This window comes from Palaemon carinicauda, chromosome 35, assembly GCF_036898095.1.
Source record: "Palaemon carinicauda isolate YSFRI2023 chromosome 35, ASM3689809v2, whole genome shotgun sequence".
Classification (NCBI taxonomy): Eukaryota; Metazoa; Arthropoda; class Malacostraca; order Decapoda; family Palaemonidae; genus Palaemon; species Palaemon carinicauda.
The window spans coordinates 18,649,240-18,659,239 of NC_090759.1; the positions used below are offsets into that span (position 1 = coordinate 18,649,240).

Sequence of the window (10,000 nt, forward strand, 5' to 3'; positions counted from 1 at the left end):
AACTCTAAGATCTATGGAAAGAATAATAATAGGAGTAACACTAGGAGACAAAAAAAAAAAAAAAAAAAAAAAAAAAGAGCAACATGGATACGAGGGCAAACTGAAGTAGAGGATATTCTAATAACATATAAGAAAAAAATAGACCTGGGAAGAACCTATAATGAGAATGACAGATAAAATATGGATATTTAGAATAACAAAACAGGTCCCTGAAGATTGCAAAAGAAGCAAGAGAAGGAAGAGAAGACGATGAATCGACGGGCTAAAAAAATTTACGGGTATAGATTAGCATAGAAAGACCATAAACAGACGGAAGTGGAAGGAATGTCTCAGGCCGTTGTCCTGTAGTCGATTGGTTGCGGCTGATGATGATGATGATGATGTATGTATGTATGTATGTATGAATACTCACATTTATGTATGTGCTAGAATTTAATTAAAACATTCACCACCTTAGCTTAGAAAATCAGAGAAAAAATGCTAGACCGAATTTGAAAATCAACACAAGTTTCTTTAAAATCTTTATAAAACTGTTTTCAGAGTTTTACTACCACCATTACAACAATTCTGACGATAAATAAAAATAGCTTACAGTAATCGGGTTTTTATCAACACTTGAAATCTCAAGGGCAATGTTTAAATCGATCCAAAAGATTAAGGTTTTTTATGCGGTCTTAATGTTGGTCCTTCACAGTTCGTTCACAAAATGACTATGTTGAAACAGCTATACACAAAAACGGAGATAAACAATGAGAGAGAGAGAGAGAGAGAGAGAGAGAGAGAGAGAGAGAGAGAGAGAGAGAGAGAGAGAGAGAGAGAGAGAGACTAAAAAAATAACAAGTTAACGGTTTGGATAATGGAAAACATTGGTAGACTAAAAAAATAAATCTTGATGTATTGAAAATATTCTATGGAATGAGGACCACAAAAAAGACTGGCCAGGATGCGAGTAAAAATATCCCTTTTGCTACAAACACTTCGGGTGTATAAAGCCCCGCCTCAAAAGTAAATTATCTCATGATACAGAATTTGCTTAACATGGTTTATGAAATGAAAATGGTTATAAAATTGATAGCACTAATTTGCAAAGAACAGCTGTGTCCATCCAAGGTATTACAAAAAATAAACTTACATTTATTCAATCATATACGGTATTTTCTAAAGCTTCCTACCAATTTCAAGTAGCTAATACCTATCACGTACACTCGCAAATGAAATGGCTATTCACATATCAATCATTAAATCTTATTGGTAGCAGGTAACTGTAATTTTGAGGACGTGTTCCGTGTTTTAAGAAGCATTGCGTTTTATGGTCTAATCAATTAAAAAGACAAATGAACTTGAGAATTATCAACAAAGTAATATTGACATGAAATAGGATAATACCGGGTTGGTCCAAAGCTAACTCTTGACTTTCCAATGAATGTTATTTCCACCGAACTGTAAATTATTCTATGAATTTTGTGGAACCACACACAAAAGCCCATATAAACAACAATGAATGATCATAATGTGAGTTTAAGGTCAAACTTTCTCTCTTTGTATTGTATGATACAATAAATGGTTTTTTTTTAGGTTATCTACCAATGTGTGTATCAAAATACAGATACTTCATCCGCATACAAAAAGGTAAAGAAGTCAAACTTACAGATGTTAGGGGGGGGGGGGGGGGGAGCTAGATTACTGATAGAATGAGCTCCTTGGTTAGAATGTATTCCTTTATTTGATTTGTAATACCCTAGGTCAAGTCAAGAGGAATTTCATGAGAGTAAAGGCCTCACCCAAGTTTATTGGTTAGGTTCGGATTCATCAACACATTTCACTATTGATGTATGATGTCCTAAGTCAGGCTAAGAATAGGGGATTCTACTGGTAAATAGGACATGGTGCCCTTGGTTAAGTTAAGTGAAGGATGGTCAAGTACGACTTGTTGCCCTAAATTAGGATAGGTAAAGGGTGATCAAGTGCAACTTTGTGCCTTAGATTAGGTTAGTTAAGACATGGCCAAGAACAATTCCATAACATCAGTTAAGTTAAGTAAGTGATGATCAGGCATAACCATCTTACAGTCAGTATGGCCTGGTGTGGGGGTAATCTTGAACTGAGCTGACCAGGTGCTTAGAGAATCGACAATCAGGTTACCGTCAATTGACATGCATTGCAACATGGTCCCATGCTATATTAATCCTTGTTCTGTAGGATGGACAGGAAAAAAGACAGCACAGTCTGTACTGAAATAGCCTTATTCCTAAGGGGTATGGTCTAAAGACAGACTTGTATTAGGTCACAAATCTTTGAGAATGTACACAGATACTTTGAAGGTAGTATTTATAAGTTAGGACGTTGATGACCCAAATAAATTAAACTTATGCCAAAGCAGCCCGAGATAGTGCTCCTTGGAATGTGGGAAGAAGTTACAATAAATGCGAGAATATGTAGAGGAGAGAGGAAGTGAAGTGACTTGAGTAAATCTAAGTTTTAGGGTCTCAAATTTAATCATTTTTGTTATCTCATTTGTTATCTAATGTTACTTTATAGCTATTTCTAAGAGCAAACACTATCTTAGTAAATCAAACCTACCCCTTAACCTCTCATGACCTATCCTACAACTGCAAGGCAATTGTACGATCGTGTGACACACGGTTGGTACATGTATGGAGAGCCAGTGGGAACAGGAAAACTAGTGATCTACGGTGATGTAGTCTAACCTAGCCTAGGGTGCTAAGTCCCACATGACCAGCGAGTCTTTACAACCTTTGGACCCACTTCAACTTGATCTATAGTACTCTAAATGGAAGTAAACTATAGCTGAATAGGGATACACCCCAACCCTTAATTAACCTAAGGAGTCACGTCCTGCCTGGTCTGTAAGGGGATGAAGACCCACTTAAACTTTGCACCATCCTACCTAATGTCATCCACACACCTCCCTAAACTATTCTGAACCGAGTAAAATATGGCAGTGTTATTTTAAAAGGACACATCCTAAACTTATCGTTTTAGACATTAGACGCCATAATAAAAAACACCGAAAGATTAGTTAAAAAATAACAGCAGATGTTCAAATTCAGAGGTAGTATGGAAAACGACTTCATTCTACATATCAATCATGCCATATTGCAACAAATCTACCTACAGTTTCCAACGCAAATATATGGTTTGAGATATTGGTCAAATGAAGAAATTAAATTTTTCCCTCGACTATTCAAAGAGTCCAATCTTCTCTGTGATAACTCTCAAGTTATACAGTGTGTGTTGCCCTTCTCTGTCTGTCTAAGCAATGACACTAAAGCATTTTCTTTATGTACACAGGACCTGGAAATGTCAGGATGGCTGGTTTTCAAGTCAGTCTGGCGGTGTAGTCATTATGCAAGGTAGATTTCCTTGATTGTCAAAAGATCATACTATGTCTCCAGTATGAGTATGATACCTGAGAATAACATTTCAAGTCTCAATCACTGGTGTCAACACTTTGGGCAAAGACTGTTGTTTGTCTTGTTGTCAAGTTCCTAATGGTAAGCTTCTACTGTAGATGTCATGAAACTGTTAAGGCATACATTCCGTAATCATAAACCCTCATTGAGACAATTAAGATGAACGAAGCCCTATGATACATATTCCCTAGAGGACAACTTAGGGATATACCGTGGCGAGGCAACCTCATAAGTTAGGGACACAGTGCTGTAGCTTGGTTAGGCTAGTTAATTCTAATAGTCATGCTTTCTCCATCAAGAAGCCCGTTGAGGGGTCCCCCATTATCGTAGGATATATATATATATATATATATATATATATATATATATATATATATATATATATATATATATATATATATATATATATATATTTCTGAAACTATTCATTTGCGACGGGAACGAGTGTCATTTCTGAAGAGAGCGGATTCTTTTCTATAAAAAAAAAAGTAGTTTTTTTTCCTAGGTTACATTGCTCTGTAATACAGTAAAATGTACCGTTGAATCATTAGAATTTCAAAAGTTCATACTTGCAGAAAACGTTTTCATGTTTATAGTTTATATAAAAGACCTATTTTAATGTTGCAGTTACTGTTTTTAAAATATTTAATTTTAATTGTCCATTACTTTTTATTTAGGTTATTTATTTCCTTTCTTCACGGGGCTACTTTTCCCTGTAGGAGCCTTTGATTTTATAACATCCTGCTTTTCCAACTAGGGTTGTAGCTTGGTTAATAATAAAAATAAAAATAATAATAATAATAATAATAATAATAATAATAATAATAATAATAATAATAATATGAGTAGGCCATAAACTTCTGTGTATTTACCATAATTTCAATTGTCGATATTATGTAAAATTTCTTTAAAAACCATGATTGTACAATATTCGTGTTTGCGAAAGCATATCCCTTGAGTGTGAATTGGTGTTTGGAATACACGCAATCACACCCACTCACAAAGGATATAACTCCACAATCATGATTGACAGTGTATTTGGGCCTTAACATAACCAACAATCAGTTCCTCTTGTTATGCTAAAATTACTCGAGAGAGAATACAATCAAGCTTACCATATTTTATTCACCATCATCGTCTAAAAATAGCTGCATTTATAGCTCCAGGATAATGAAGTAGAATATCCGTTAGAAATGGCCTTGACAATGACATAGAGACTGAGCAGAGACTAAATAAGGCACCTGGAAAAATTCAGGAATGAAAAATTCACGGATCTTAAAGCTCGACGTTGGCATACCACCCATCATTTAAAATCATAAGAGGAATCGGGTACCCGTGTTAACAAGTAACTAAAACATTTAATTCATGAGCATTCGTCAGTGGTGTCTTATATTACGGGCATTGCTATATGTTAGGCTAAAGATCAGCATGTAGGACTGTACATCAAATAAAAAAAAATATTCGGCAACTAACTAGGCGATATATGTCAACATATACAAAGCGCACCAACCCTATTGGAACTACTCATTTCCGACGGCCAGTAAAAGTTGAAAAACAATCGTACCTGTCAAAAAAAGTGTGTAACTCTGGACAGTTTGCAAATAAATACCGTAGCTACAGGCAATTTTATCAATTTACTAGCGTACGCGTCGCGTAAAAAGAATTACGGCTATTTATTAAGATATGTGTATATGCACATGCACAATCACACAAAAATTCAACACTTCCCACCCCTTCCCCTTTCTTCTCGGGAAACCAAACCCACTCACCAGGGTATGACTACCCCTCTCCCCCTACCAAAGAGACGAGGGGGGGAGACCGAGTAGTTATAAGACTGGCAATGCCACTAAGCGTGACCGAAAAGAATATAATATATATATATATATATATATATATATATATATATATATATATATATATATATATATATATAATTCACGTTCCAGGCTGCATGATTGTAGAAAGTGTTAAGGATGAATGTTTAGGACAAAATTTGTATTTTTCGTTATAGAACTAGCTGATTTAATATGGAAGAAAATATGTGACTTCTGAAAGATTATCATTCTTTAAAGATTCAAAGTACAGTTTCATCTGCAAAATCCCTCTGAAAGATTGTGGTAAACATAACACGGTATCACAGGCACTGCAGCAAAAATTTCGCTGCTTTTAAGAAAACAATATCAGACGCTTTTGGAGCACGTACACCTGGGTACACCTTACTGGCAAACATTCCAAAAGACTCATTACTTTGCATCTTTTGTAAATTAAGAAGGAAAAGTTAAAGGAAAGGAAGAAGCACTGACGACTTAGCACGTAAACCTAAAGGCTCCCCCAAACCGCCCTTCCTTATTTCACAAGGACGGTGAGGTTGCAGATGCAAGACATAACGAGGTTGACATGGACTCAAACCCCAGTCCAGCGATCGCCAGGCAGGGATGTTTCCAACATGCCACCACAGTATCAAAGAGCCAGGACCTAGCGAATAAACTCCGAGAATATTTTCTAAAGGTTCTACAATATATTTTACTGACGGACAGCCCAACTGAATAAAAATGTGTCAACACATTTAAACTACATTATAACATTCAATAGTGTATTGTTTTTCGCCTTAAAGAAAGATGAATAAACCGTGATTAAATTAAGCAAGTAAAACTTTTACATCTAATTACTAAAAAATAATACGGCCTCCTTAGATGAATAGACTTACGAAATTTAGCATATAAGGGAAGCATTGAGGTTCAACAAGGGACAAAATCGGCAATTGCGCTGACACTAAAAATTGAGATATGGAATATAAAAATGGAAAATAGGAAGGAAAACGAATGTAAATTAGAACACAATTGAACTTTCTCTAAATGGTAAATAGCTGATGAGGCTTTTGACAAACCAGTCCTGCACAGAACTTAAATTCGTACTGTTTCTTTCATAATTTATCTTTCATTTCCAAAATGATAAAATGTGTGATTCTAGTTAGCCATTTAGGCAGAGTTAAAACTCTACTGGGAAATCAATCAGTACAAGAACATACATTCTATGGAGACTCCAATATTCCCCATTGAATATGTATGGATTAAGGCAAATTTGACATCCTTTTTTTACTTGATCTCAGTCCAGTTTTGATACAGCTGTGGGTAAAATATAAAAAAATTGCGATCCACTGGCATTGTTAATGAGGTCCTTGATACACGACACAAAATATAGTGTATGAACTTGAAATTCTTATTGAATCTATGCAATATTACAAAGAAGAGGGCCAGAGGGAAGCGTGTTTGGTCTCATTCTATTTCTATTGAAACAATGTGTCTTGATATGGCACAGAGATATGAAGGGAAAAAGCTATTTACAGATAACGAAAAATTTATTTTTTCTATCAATAGCCCGACACATGTATGAAAAATTACATAATGTCCATACCATTGTTAAGGAATGAATTATATTTAGAATAAAAATACAGACGTTAGAATTTAATAAGAAAAGAAAACATATTAATGAACATCGTTAACTTTTACAAAAACACTCTTGTTTATTTGATCTTGAAATTATCTTCTTAATCAGGTAGTTGAACCGGCGGAAACTTTAAAAATTTCCAACTAGTGTTGTAGCTTAGCTAATAATAATAATAATAATAATAATAATAATAATAATAATAATAATGATGATGATGATGATGAATAAATAATAATAATAAATAATAAACAATAAATAAATAAATAAATAAATCATCATCATCATCATTGAGGAGAACTATATAGCCTTATATTAGATAAGCATTACCCATACATCCCGATTACACGGCCATACAACGCTCCTAGACAGATAGTTAATGTACATATCTTCAGTATCAATAACCCAAAGTGCAACGAAGACATCGTCTAACGTCAAGTCCATTACGAATATGTACTTTAATGATTCATAATTAGATAACCAAATTTGAAGCAAGACCCACTAGTTTGAAGAATTGAGTAAGACAATTACAGTTAAATTATTATTATTATTATTAAAATCTTAGATATAACCCTGGTTGAAAAAACAAAAATGGTATAAACCCAAGGGCTCCAACAGAAAAAAATAGCCCAGTGAGGAAAAGAAACAAGGAAATAAACTACACGAGAAGTAATAAACCATCAAAAAAATATTTCAAGAACAGTAACAGCATGAAATTAGATCTTTCATATATAAACTATAAAAACTTAAAAAAAAACAGAGGAAGGGAAATAAGATGGAACAACGTACCCGAGTGTACACTCAAGCAAGAGAACTCTGATCCAAGACAGTGAAAGGACATGGCAAAGAGGCTATGGCACTACCCAGGACTAGAGAACAATGGTTTGACCTTGGAGTGTCCTTCTCCTAGAAGAGCTGCTAACCATAGCTAGAGTCTCTTCTACCCTTACCAAGAGGAAAGTAGCCACGAACAGTTACATTGCAGTAGTTAACCCCCGGAGCGAAGAAGAATTATTTGGTAATCTGTGTTGTCACTTGTTAGGTGCATGAGGTCAGAGGAGAATGTAGAAAAAATAGGCCATACTATTCGATGCTCATGTAGGCAAAGTCAAAATGAGCCATAACCAGAGTGAGGACTCCTATGTAGTACTGTGGGGCCAGGCAAAGGACCCATTAACTCTCTAGCGGTAGTATCACGACGGGTGGCTGGTGCCCTGGCCAACCTACTACTTACAAATGTTGATTATCAAACCGTAACATACGATATAAACTTATAATAATTCTTGTTAATTTATTTCTGTTTTGATTTTCCTTATAACTCCTTAGGTATAAATGCAATTTTGGCAGTGTTAAATTATTAACAATGAATTTGAGTGCAGGATATGAGCCCTACGGCTGGTGCTGACACCGAAGGGAGGGACACTGCAAAAACCCTTTAGTAATGCTAACAGTGAACCACGTGAGGTGCATTGATGATAGCACTACCCCATCCCCCTTCGGAGCCTAGTGTTAAATAATCAGTGACAATGATACGTGCTAAAATACAACATGAATAGGTTTAATTACCCAACCACCCTCTAGATTTTAATACAACAATTTTAACTTAAGAAATACGCGGAAAATGTTAAGATATAAATCATTTAAATTAAAAATTATGAAAACTATTCTTCTATCAGTTTCTCAAAATCTGATTAATAATGACATGAAATAATAGTTTTTACGGTAAAACAGATAGACTACTAAATCGGTTTTAACATTTATGAAAATGGTTTGGAATTACGTATAGAAATTCTTTAAGAATCTCAGAAATAAATAATCGTGAATGGAAAAGAAGTTAATGACTTGTATTAGTTGACACATAACAGAGAAAGCATATTAACTGTCTGATGATTACGTGGCCAAATCTGAGTCCAAGTTACTTTAAACTTATGGTATTTATTTTCGAATTACCACTTTGAAATTTTTTCTATCTTTAATTGAAGTACGATCATATGAAGCCAGTTATGATCTATTATGATTTAATGTAACCTATACATCATAATTTTCTAACAATCATACCTTTTTCAACCATCAAAATAGGTGTCAGACGAACGGACTCCTGTAGCAAGGGCTAGACATAGAATGAAAAAACCTTTCCTCTCCCTGCTTGTCCTTTCTTCTCTCAAACTGCTTCTAATACTATCAAAGTTCGCACGAGGGTCTGCCCCTCTCTTTTATTCTTCTCCTGTATTTCTCTTTCTCCCTTTTTCCTTATTCTTTCCCATCCCGAGTACCTGCCTTCGGGCTATAAACTGGATTGTATCCAGGGGTACTCTTCCTTTCCCCATATTCCCCACTTCCCTATCCTTATCCGTATCCGTATGTAACCTTGCCGGGAATTAAGCAAACACAAGGTTGAGACTTACTCTTGAGGTGAGCTAAGGATATGGCGGTCTGAGGGGGATCAGGTAGCTAAGGATACGGTTCTTAAGTTAGTCTAGGTGGGGAACCTTAGGTTAGGGGATGATCTTGTGTTAGTTTCTCTTTTAAAATGTGGTTTTTCCAGTCATAACTTTCGAAATTTGACACCCGGTCTGTCCAAACCGACAAAGGCTCCGTAATAACATCCGAGTCCCATTGGAGTTTTCATTCACATCGAGTAATTTACACATTTCCGACCAAGAAAGAACCCTGCCCTCCAAATTACACAACCTGAATATCTGTCTAGATTCACAGAACGCTGGTCCTTTCAGTCTTGCATTGAAGATTCAAGACATCTTTTTCTGAAATTTCAATGCAAAATATCACACACTTCTTGCGAATTTGTCTAGAGTTACTTTTCTGAAACCCATTCAATGGTAACCACAGTAAACGATAACCTGACAATTTTAAGAAATAGTTAATTCTCATTATCATTCTGTTAACGACTGCGGATATAGTAAGCAGTTCTTCTAAGAGGACACTCCAAAATCAAACCATTGTTCTCTAGTCTTAGGCAGTGCCATAGCCTATATATATATATATATATATATATATATATATATATAATTATATATATATATATATATATATATATATATATATACATATATAGTCTTCCACTGTCTTGGGTTAGAGTTCTCTTGATTGAGGGTACACTCGAC

General features: G+C 35.1%; 1 protein-coding gene across 6 annotated transcripts in view; it reads right to left on the reverse strand.

Moving 5' to 3' along the window:
- The window catches only part of LOC137627648 (potassium channel subfamily K member 6-like), a 110,057-nt gene that overhangs the window by 82,539 nt on the left and 17,518 nt on the right, over positions 1 to 10,000 (reverse strand). The window lies entirely within an intron of this gene.